Here is a 12430-nt window from a genome sequence, read left to right as displayed (position 1 = left end):
TTGGCTGTTGGGGTTGGGGGGAAGCTATGCAGGTCCTCAAAAAACACAAGCAAAATGTTGCTGCCTAACTGTACATAAAATGATCCTTGCTACTTCCAACTGCCATTTTGTGAACAGAAAGAAACTGAAGTATAATGTCAAGACAAGAATACAGAGAAAACTAAAATATAAGCTACAGTTAGAAAAATGTGTCCCTCCAAAAATTACACAAAAAAAGCAGGTTTCTCTTCCTTCAGAAGGCATTTGAATTCTGCCTCTATGATTGCTGCAGGGTCCAATAAAATTGTTATTATAACAGGAAGCTATTTTAATAGCAAAAAGGCATGCTTTAAGTGAACCTAAAGCAGATTACGTATGGTTTTCTTCTGCTGTGCCTTCATAGTGATCCTTCTGAAGTACAACACTGTTGAAAGCTGTGGAGGTGCCTTTACAGAAAAGGTCAAAGCTGACCATCACCTTTGATGGCATCTATTTAGCAGGTGCTATTAAAACAGTGAATGCTGACCATTAGATGTTTAAAAAAAAAAAAAAAAGGAAAAAAATCCACCTGTTTATGGCAAAGGCCCTGAGCAAAAGCATGTTTCAGCCCCCATGCCAATTCCAGGTACAATGATCTGCATTCAAATATCAACTCACATCATCAGGGAGTAGGAATAAAAATACAGAAAAATGCATTACCCTTAGAATGAGATATTACTAAATTGTATCTTCTACCTTGGTTTTATAAGTTAGAAAAAGAGACAAAGAAACATACTAGAAAGTACCTCAAATAACTCACTTCACCTATCTCCCTCACTAAAAAAGTCAGATGATCCTGTGCTTGTTTTACCCGTTCCAACATCCTCTCCAAGCACAGAGAATTCACATCCTAGCCCATTACTTAGCCATTCTTGCACCAAAAAGTCTCCTCTTTATGTCCAATTTCTCCAACCTAGAAGTTTTTTTCCATATGCCTTAACTAAATTGCACTTTGGCTATGGCAGCTCATTCCTCAAATAAAAAATTGAATACTTTCCAGTTTTGTCTTACACATAAGACAATCACATCTCATCCCAACACTTTCTATTCCAAACTCTTCAAATGCAGATATCCCACAGTCCTCAAAAACCCCACGTTTTCTAGCACTCTTACTTTTGACAACTTCTTATGGACTTTGTCCAACCTTTTCTTGAACTCCTGAAACCAGAATGAAACAGAAAACTCTGCATTAGCTTTTCCGCTGCTGATGAAAAGAGTGAAGTGTTTGCAGCCTTACATTTGACTCTGCAGACCTTAATTAAACCCTTCTTTTGTTTTGGGTTTTTGTGGGGGTGGGGGGTGGGGTGGGAGTGGTGGCTGTCATTACCCTATTAAATTGTCATGTAGTTTCTACTCCATTATTTCCTTTCCAATACCAGGTCCCAGATTATTTTCTATCATATTGTTTTCAACCCAGCTATTCCCTTTTGCACTGTTGAGTCTAGGGGGTTTTATTCCTAAGTAGGAATAAGTAAACCTTTTATATTTGCTTTTATTCAATTTCATGTTACTGATCTCTGAAAATTTATAATATTACATCCTTTGGGACTGTGATTCCTGTTTCTTAATGAAACAACAGAGAACTAGTGATGATTACTATAAACTGGGTTACCAGTGAGGTGTAATTATCTTAGAATCATCTTGCATTTGCGTTATTTACAATTTTCTTTTTTTGAAGGTCATGTACAAGACTACCAAAGAACACACCATATCACATGTGCTAGGCAAACTTTCCTACACAGAAGGAAGTCACATTGGTTTGATGTTATTTTTTATTTGTAAATTCATATTAGCTTATTCTTGTTCTCTAGGTTCTTAAGAACCGGTTGTTTGTTAATTTGCTCTAGCCTCTTTTCAACTCTTGAAGTTAGGAAAGAAAGACTGTTAGATCAGTCACGCTTGCTTTTCCTCCTCTGAAAGATTAATTACTATGTTTGCCCTTCTTCAGCCCTCTGGGGCCAACCCATCCTCTATGAGCTCTTGAAGATAAACACCACTGGTTTCTGAGCCATTGATTCAGTTAGCTCCTGTGGGATTGTACGTAAACCTCATCAGACCTAGCTGAATTAAATACACTGAGCTGGGATAAATATCCTTTGACTTGTGGTTTTCCTCTTCTGGCCTATGTTCTCATCCTGCTGTTGATTTTAATTATATTAAATTTTTATAAGTAACTTTTTTTAAAAAGGCCTAAAACAGCAAAGAAAATTGAGCATTTTAGCTTCGTTTGAGCTATACATTATTTTCTCTTGCGCCCACTTAAGCAATGGATTTATGGTGTTCCTTATTTTTCTTTCCACACCTAATATGCTGAACAGAACACTTTTATGGCATTTTAATGTCCTTTAGTCACTGGAACTTTCTGCATCTTTTAAATTTTGTCCCTACATGTTTGTGTTGCCTTTTTATATTAGCAAGATGGTATTATTACCACTTACAGTATAGTTCTTCCTGATTTTAGAAAGCTCTGATTAAACTGTATTTCTCTCTTAATATACTTCCTATCTGTGTCATACATGAAAAGAATCTTGTGTTGTTCTTTGTATATTGCCTCTTTAAGGAACCTTTCCCAAGACCTTTATCCCTTAAATAACATCTTCTATCTAATTATTTTATAAGTTGGCTGAAGTCGACTTTTCAATGCTCATTGCTGCTGATTTTCTGCTATCATTCCTTCTTTTTCGTATAGTCAGAGAGATGGTACTCAGTGGTCCAAGTGGTCCTTTGAAGTATTATGTTTCTAAGGTGTTTTCAGAACACTTTCATCCTAATGGCCTTCTGCTTTCAGACTCTGAGCTCTATCCTTGCTATTTGTTAGAATCAAGTCTGAAATAGTTGCTCCCTTGGTTATTTTCTCCACCTTAGCAGGTCACCTTTGTTTGCAGGAAATACAGAGAAAATGAAATTTATTTCAAGGTGTTTTTAGCAAACACTAATTCTTTTAGCAAATCAGGTACTTTGATCTCAGCTGTGCACATCAAATATCCTTCCATGTACAAATCTATTATGATAAGTTTACACTTATTACTTCAATATATCTTCATTTTTTAAATCAATCCCTAAAACTGTTTGATGTGGAGCCAGCTTTAGAGTGAAACTGCCTTCACAGTATTTAGTACACTTCACAAGTGTGTTTACACAGTGAATACATTTTTGCTGATCCTGCTTTTCAGGTAGGAATTGACATAGCAAGTTCCACATATTTAATGAGATCATAGAAAAACTTTTTGGGGAAAGCTGTATAACTTCCTACTACGAAGTGTGTGAAACCTCCTAGCACACAATATTGTAGCAAATTTTTTGAATACATCAGCTGACTAAATTCTTCAGACAGGAAGAGGGAATAAAACAGAAATTATTTTCATATTCTGCAAATCCTTGGTGTAGCCACATAATGAATACCTCATGCAGCTGTGATCACAGTATCTCAAAAAGATGATCCTAGAACTGAAGAAAAGAGATTCTTATATGACGAAGAGTTCATTGGGGAAGGAGGCTAAGAGCAAGTGGATGTAGCAGATTAGGTCACATCTTCACTCAAATAAAAATGCAAAATCAAGCATTTGATTAGTACTATATACAACTACCTGAAATCTCTCACTTGTTTGGGTTCTCTGGGTTTTTTTTTAAGTTGGAATGATGCACATGTAGATAACAGTTAAAGACAAAAAAACCTGTAATGAAGTCTCTGATGTAACTTTCATTTCAGTGTTTTTTTAAAACCACAAACTTCTGTATCTATTAGAAACAATTTTTTAAAATATAAAAAAAATATTTCAGAATACTGGAAAATAAACAGTGTTCAACCAGGAGGTAAATGTTTTTCATTACAGTTTGCATCACCCCTAAGGAGGCATTGGGAACTCCTCAGCTAACATACAAAAATGGTATTATTGCTCTTGTATTTTATTGGTATTAGCTGAAAAAATGCTGTAAGGCCCCAGTTGCAAGTGTACAAAGGTAACCGACCTTGTTATACCTTGCTTCAACACTGCCTTACATTGATGGCCAACAAAATGAAGTGCATCCTGAAATTTGGAAACCCTTTTGGAAGCTTTCCAAAAAATTCCCAAGGAAAGAAAGTTTCTGATACTCTGTATTTGGGATTTAAAAATTACTTCTTGTTTGAGTGATTTTGTCACAGCATGTAGCATATGAAAAAGGCAGTTATCTAGAAACAAACATTTTTTCCTATTACACTGTAGACAGAGTGGTATCTTTCAGAATTAATCTGTGCATTACCAGCTGCAAATAAAAGTGCATTGTCAAAGTTCAAATATATAATCTTTACTTTTTCAAATATTTCTAAGCATTTCACCACTCAACTCAATATTTGAGCAAATAATAGATTAGTCCCCTTGCAACTGGATAATAATGAGCAACTATGAGAAATATTGTGCTGTATTCATGGACTGAGGGACCAGAGAACAATATATTCTGTCCAACCAAGTCTTGAATGTTTTTTTCTAAATTTGCCTAGACTCTGAATAGCACAGGACAGCACCCTTCCTAGCTAGTTGAACAGGGTCTAGTGTAACAAAAACACAGTCTACGTGAAGGATTTAAACCACAAAATACAATAATAAAAATACATATTTAACAGTAACAAAGATTAAGGCCTGAATTAAACATTACATAAAGGAAACTGAGAAGGTTAAAATATACCTGATGGAAAAATTTGATTACAAGTAAGTAAATGCAGTCTGAACAGGCATGCTTTTGCTACCACTTATATTTTGCTGGTTTTATATCACCAGAGCTTGGATTCTAAGTGTTCAGATTACAGTCCTGTCAAGTCAGTACCACAGCTTTTGAAATTAGAGGAAAGATTGCGATCAGAGTGCCGTACTTCACTGAGCAAGAAACATCTTTGGTGCATTCTGGGTCAAGTATTATTAAAATGTAATCTAGTGTCTCAATTCAACGTTCCTTTCATTGCATGAAGTCCTGTTATGTTGATAAGAAAACACATTTGAAGAAATGTAGTGATGACTCCTAAGATGACGTCTAGGAGATTTCACCCTTGGTATCAAATAGACTGTTCTCAACTGACTACAGAAGAGCCCATAGCTAGACCTCTGCAACATGTCAATTCTTTTGCATCTTCTTCAGCTAGAAGCAATGCACAATGCCAACAAAAAGGTAAAACTGAATGCAAGTTCAGTATTTATTGCCTTCTGCACTGCTCAAGCAGTTGAAACTTCTGTCATTGATGAAAAAAATCTGAGGGTCCAAATACCAGATAAGGACACAACAGACCTGCTATAAATTCCACAACATTTTCGGGGTAGAAGGAGAGATTATAATAAATAAGGATGGAAAAACATTACAACAAATTTTATATCACTGAGAGAATAACAACATTTTGGGTTTCATAGATGAAGCCCAGCCCATATAAGTTATTTGGCACATTAGGTATGACATTATGGTGATGCTTCATGCTTTGAAACTAAAAGAACCTTTAGGAAAAAAAACAACAGGGCAACAAAAAACCCCTACCCAACAGAAACAAAAACCCCTCCACAGTTCTCAAAAAAAGAGAAAAAAAATCAAGCCCCCAAGAGAGTTGTTGAGAAGGTTGGGTTTATATGTTAATACTGTATTTTCTTTGCTAATCCAAGATATTCAGAAGGTGGATTCTGAAAACGAGACATTATTAATGATTGACGTGATTAACAGTACCAAGATAATAATCACACAAGCCTGTAAAGATGGCTTTCAACTGCTAGTCAAGCCCTTACAGAGGTAATATCCTTTCAGCTAAGAAAGACTGTTTTCTATGACTAATCTCATTAGCTTCACTGGGAATAAAAATTATGCTAAACTTTATAGATCACTGACTAATGCTAGACAACATATGGGAAATTGTTTGACCTGTTTGCACTAATAATAAAGAAATCATTCCCCCTAAGGACCGAGAATCTCTGAAAAAATTCACTGCTGAGGTTTGCTAGTTACTGCTTGTAAAATATGTTGAGGTCTGGGATGGGAGTCGCTACAGAAACAAAACATAATTTCCTTTGAAAAAAGAGGAGGGAAACACACAGAAAGCAAGCCTCTAATCTTGAAAGCAGAAATGTCATATAAGCTCTTAATTGTTTAGCATAATTATAAACATATGAATTCTTAAAAGTCTATTGCCCCATTGGGTGCAGCATATTTTCCATAATAGAAGATGAAAAATTACAAGTTAGGCAATATTTTTACAGAATACAATTTACATATTATAATGAATCACAAACTCAACAAAAGTAAACAGTTATGAGAAAGATATACATCACACTGAGAGGTACAAAGTGATGTTTAGCCTATAAAAGACATCAGTTAATTCTCTCACTCTGCAGAGTGCTCTCAAGGAAGCTGCAGAAGTGCGTTCCACTTTGCACGCATTACTTAATGAAAAATTTAAGTCTAGTGATGGACCATAAGATGGTCCTCTGTGGAGGAAAAAAGAACACTCAGCAAAACAAAAAAATCAACCAAACAAAAACCAAACCAAACCAACAACAACAAAAAAAATGCAAACCACACCACAACACAAAACCAAGACATCAGTGAGGACAATGAAACCTAGAAAGCCTGATCTATGAGGAAAGACTGAAGGAAATATAGCCTGGTGGTAAAATTATTAATATTTATTATTTGAGAGGCCTGGCTAAGAAGTTATCATTACTAAAATATTATTCCTTTTAACTAAAAACTAAGAGACTGATTGTTTCCAACTCCCCACTTCTGAGCTAAGGTACTACCAGGTGTGCCACTCCTATAGGCTCCACCAAGAGCCGTCTCCCCACAGCGTCACCTTATTTAGTGTTTTTTTCTTTTTTTGAACTGTGGCAGTTAACAAGCTACTTGACTCCATCCCTCCCAGGGATGGGTATCCGGCTTTTTTAAGACTGAAATGATTGTTTGTGTGAGTGTCAGGATCCGAAGGAATGACAGTAAGATGTGCCAGGGGATGCTCAGGTTGGATATTAGGAAAAGGTTCTTCACCCAGAGGGTGGTGGAGCACTGGAACAGGCTCCCAGGGAGGCAGTCATGGCACCAAGCCTAACAATATTCAAGAAGCACTTGGACAACACCCCCAGACACATGGTGTGAATTCTGGGGTTGTCCTGTGCAGGGACAGGAGTTGGACTTGATGATCCTTGTGGGTCCCTTCCAACTCAGGACATTCTATGATTCTAAGTTTTTCCTCACCTCTTTCTTTTTTCCTGAAACAGTCTATAGCTTGGGCCTCTGCAAACGCTTGGCACAGGACAGGGGCACAGAGGGGGAGGTGCTGTCCCAGTGTTCTCTCAATATGACCATAGTTAATAAAGCTTCTGTACAGCCTGTCCTAATTTGTGCTTGTGTGGTTATGCCCTTGAAGTACCCAAATTCTCCAGCAACATAACTAATCCTGGAGAACGAAAAATAGCCACTGTGAAGGAAAATCATTCTGGCTGCTTCCCTGACTTCTGAAGACAGAACATTAAGGGTTTTTCACTGGGTTTTAAGAAAATTCATACAGAGTTCCCTTCACGCTATTTTCTATTTTTATTTATTTTCAACTTGCTTTATTTACCCACCATAAAAACGTAACAACTTTTGTGTTAAGATTCAGAAGAGGTGAGTGCCTGACCTCTTCAGGTCCTTTCTAATCCTATTAATTATGATTTTACAAATCAAAATCTGCTTGGGCGTGAGGATACAGAGTGATCATGAAACATTCATTTGCTGCGCATTGACAGAATGGCCCAGGATCCCAAGACTGACAACCACCACATTGTACTCCAGAAACAGAATGCCTTATAGCCTGCCTCTCTTACCCTGAAATCACCCTCAGGGAAAAAACCATCAGAGATTAATTTATTCACACAATCCGAATCCTGACAGCATACTCACAAAAGCTTTAGAGATCCCTTGAAACATCTAAGACTAACATTTGATCTGATTACAGATGAAAAAGCTTCCACAATAGTCATACGATAATGGTCTCAATGCCATGAAAATATATCAAAGCAAGAAAAGAATTAATCTAATCTTAATTTTCATATAACCATTCAACGCTTGCAATTATCATACCTAGGATTTATACTGAAAATACCAAATACCTTCAATTAGTAATACATCCTGTTCAAATGATAAATAATTTGCTTATGTCTCTATTAAAAAAAACTTTGGTGAAAAAATAATCTAGACAATATTTCCTGCATTTTCTTTTGAATGAGTAATGATTGAAAGGAAAATCCTCAGAAAATCTTATGTTAGAGAGGGAATGTTAAGGAAAACTACAGATGTGTGAAAAGTAGGAGTTACAAGGGGAAGTATTTTACAGGAGTTGCTACTAGCAACTGATATATTGTTTCACATGCTGTATAAAGTTGCTCTGTTTCAGCTTTAGATATCTTTCTATGATTATTAACTTTTGTATTATAATCTTTACTACCTTTTCTACCTTCAAAAGGAAAATTAAGAAAGCAAAGAAACACCTTGTGAGCTTATATTTTTAACTATTCAATTTTCTACTCCATCCTTGGAACATATTTCTTCCTTCTCCCCCCAAATATTTTGATGAGAAAGCAGAGTTCAACACAATCATCCCAAAGACAAGTAAATTATACTTAATTCCTACAGACACCATAAACAAACTCATCACTAACCAACTTTAATATCTCTTACTTTCCTTATCTTAAAATTCCAGGTTTCAAAACCAATTGGTCTGTTAGAAGTGCATGCTTAATAATTTTGGTGTTCATTAGCAATTTTGAAAAGTTGAAGAGAAATCATTTCTCTTTGGGCTAAAGATGACCATTTTGACAGCTCAAAACCAATTGTTTTATGTAAATGTGCTTTGATTCATATTCAGAAATTGTAAAAAGATTGGGTAAGTAACATAACGGAATTTGGAAATCACGTAGCTCTGCCATAAATAAACAATATGAAAATGGAACAAAGCAGTTGGAGTGAACAATTTACTGAATTCATTTAATAGTAATTAATTTTCTGTGTTGTTAAAAAAAAATCTGCATTTTTGCAGTGCAAGTAATTTTGTACTAACTTTTTACTTTTTACCCAGTTCTATTAGTACACTCTGAGCAATCTGGCCACAGTTCGAGGAAAATACTCCTTTTTGCCCAAAATGCCTCACTACCTCTTCTATTTGCATTGCAAAAATTCCTCCTCTCTTGCTCTAATTGGAATAACAGAAACAAGGGTTAGACATTTCTACAGGATAGGTGAAATTTATCACTCTTACTACATTCAAGCCAACATCCCATTAGACCTCTTTTTTTAGAGCCCTTTTTAATGCCACAGATAACATCAATTACTCATTTCCTTTCTGGTCAGTGGCCTTCTGACCCAACAGCCAACACAGAACTTTTCTAATTACGCAGAACTTGAGATTTCAGTTATTTAATTTCATTTAGAGATATTAAAAACAAAACAAACCCCAAAAAACCCACAGCGAAAAAACTTTGGGATAGAACCCCAACCCAAAATTTGTTGCGTTTTGTATCTGTCTGTTGGGAATCCAACCCAAAATGTGTTTAGGCCTGTACACCCAAAAGGTGTATGTGTACATGGGCATCACTGATTCCTCCCTTCCACCCTTCCCCTGATTTTTTTTTTTCACAGAAAATGCTAATTGTTGCTGCTAAGCAGCTTTTTGTTTTTCAAATACTTATTTCTTCCAAGTTTTTAAAGTCACATTTGTCTTCCACGGGCACAGATCATGGTGTGAGATATAAAAATGAGACCCCACAACCAGACAATCAAAAATACTTGGCTCCCTCCCTTGCTTTTTCTTTTAGTCTGGTACCTGGGTCTCACAGGCTTTGCTGCACTCTCAGAAACTACATCAGTAGCCAAAAGATTTTGTGACAACTGGATAGCAAGTGAAAGCACTTGCTCCCAAAGGGTAAGAGGCTAAGATTTCAACAATTAAGAAGCTGAAAAATTTATAATTTTAGTACAATTTTTGACATTCATTCATCTCCACTGTCTTTCCCCCTGCCATCTTCAGGGTTCATTACCGAGCCTGTGCTCTCAGCCTTTTCACCAAAGAACATAGCACCATGTAACGTAGTAGCAAATGCACCAGCATGCATCTCTCAACTCTCTGAGAAGCAGCCTTCCAGGGAGAAGAAATTTAAGGTATGAAGAAAAAGTGGTAAGGACAGAACAAAACCTCATTTCTTAAAAACAGTTTATACCGCATCACTCTGAAGATGACTACACTGAAGGAAATTCAAAGCATGGAAAGAACTGGGTTACAAATGGTTTTTGATAAAGGAAGCAGTATAAGTTTGTCATAAAACCAAACTGAAAATATAGAACAGTGAAATTTCTGTATCTCAAGGAAGTTTCAAACTAGAAGAGCAAACAGATCAGCCTCCTTTCTGCTGCCTATGATATCCCATGAATATGAATGTGTATATTAACACAATGCACACTTAAAATAGATACTCTTACTGGGAAATCATTACTATAGTCACTTATTGGTAAAAAAGGAAAAAACCTCCTAATGCCTGAAGTTAAGATTTCTAATCACCCAACTGATTTTCAAAGGTTACCCAATGACACTGAAATCAGTAGAGCCTCGCATTTGTTCTCCATTAGATTAGACTGAACTATTGGATTCTTAGTCATTAAAACCTTTTCCTTTCTGAACTAACCTGTTTCTTCTGCTAATAGATTAAACTATGGTACACCATAGACCTCCTGCTTTCTGAGCCAAGTTGCATTTTTGGATGAGTCACAGACGCGGTTCTACTTTAGCTTTGGTGAACAAATCGCACCGGAGTAGTGTGCTAATTAGTGAGGAGATGAGTTATATTGACAGGCAAATATCATTCTAATTACTAATGATGAGAAAAGAACTACAGAAAATACCCTTGTGGCTTAACTGTAACACCATCATTCATGAATAATATAAATCCTATTTACCTATATGAAAGTTGTACACAGAGTATTCTCCAGATTCTCTTCTAATCAACACAATCGCTACAACCTCTTTTACAGACTAGGCTCTCCTATGATTTCCTCTTTTGTCTTAAAAACTACAGAAACGCCTGAGTCACCCTGGTGCCCCTTTCAGTATCTGGGTGCCTTAATCTCTCCTCTGATGTTTCAGTGATATCTACACATCACATTTTCTAAATGGCTCTGAGCCCTGACTTTGCCCATTCCCCGACCTCAGATTTGCTTTCCCCATGTAGGAGGCTGGTTGTATTCAATAGTGAGGTTTTTAAAAAATATATATTGCAACTGAAGAAATTTTGTAGGGAGGAGGTACAGAGAATGACTAACCCAGGCATGAAAGATCATAGCAAGTTACAAACTCTAGGGAAATATTTTAAAAAGCTGAATAATGATTCTGTACAGGAGTCTGTAGTAGGGGTTGTTTGCCTCTAAAAAGTCACTACAGTACTTGGCTTAATATTGCATAATTTCAATTTTACACAATCTACATTTCAGGAAAAATCTGACCATAGCAGCCCCTCTGCAAGAAATACGAAGACATAGCTACACAGTTTCCTTGCTTGCTCTGCAGTCACATTTGTTTGGTTAGCAACCTCCACTCAGAATCTTAATGACTCTCACTACCCATCTAAAACAAATAGGACATCCATCCAAGCACCACTGAACACCTAGGAACAAACTGTGGTCAGTTTAACAATAATTGTCCCCTGCTGCTATTATTGTTTTTCATGCATAGCTTGAGACTTTTTCATTTGAGAGTGCTCAGCACTTGTGCATGAATAAAAATTATCTTGTTAGCAATTCAGTATCAAGTCAAAGATACAGCCCTAGGGATGGTCATGGCACCAAGGTGACTAGTTAAAACTGCAAGGGCCCATGGCAGGAAGGATAAATGGTGATACGGAGTCCTAAAGATGAGGGGTTACATTTAACGACCACTTACAGCATTAAGCAAATACAGCCCTGTCTAAGTGCAAGAGTTAGAACTATAAAGACATGTATGACTTTTGGCATGTTGTAGAATCCTCAAGAGAATAAAAAGAGTATGCTCTGAACAAGAAAAAAGGAAAGACAGGCATCGGCATGAGACACTGCTGCAGTGACAATTTTCTAAAGCTCTTCAGTACCCCAGTAAATGCAAGTCAAAAATTACCTCGATGAGAAGTAGGCTAGTGGTTAAAGTGTGTCCGGTGTTACAAGAAACTATTGAGAAGTTGCTAAAATTATCTGGCATGTGTCTTACCTCTGACAATCTTAACCTCCTTCTGCTAAACTAGATATACGCTAAGGTCATCTTTTGCCTTATAACCTCATAACTCCTTCATATATCTTAGTGGGTTTTAATAACTAAAGTTTAGGGGAAGTTAGGCTGGTTATTTGGAAAATTAAGTGGAGTTAATGATCCACAGATTTATTTTTAGTCCTTTAGAGAGAAATAACAAAT

The 12430-nt window shown here is 36.5% G+C and overlaps 1 protein-coding gene across 1 annotated transcript in view; it reads right to left on the bottom strand.

The window, feature by feature from the left end:
- Nucleotides 1-12430, bottom strand: part of GRID2 (glutamate ionotropic receptor delta type subunit 2) — a 743546-nt gene that overhangs the window by 630184 nt on the left and 100932 nt on the right. The gene's annotated exons all lie outside the window — the stretch shown is intronic.

This window comes from Phalacrocorax carbo, chromosome 4 (genome assembly GCF_963921805.1).
Source record: "Phalacrocorax carbo chromosome 4, bPhaCar2.1, whole genome shotgun sequence".
Lineage (NCBI taxonomy): Eukaryota > Metazoa > Chordata > Aves > Suliformes > Phalacrocoracidae > Phalacrocorax > Phalacrocorax carbo.
Note: the sequence above shows the minus strand (reverse complement) of the source record. Positions and strands in the feature narration are given on the sequence as shown.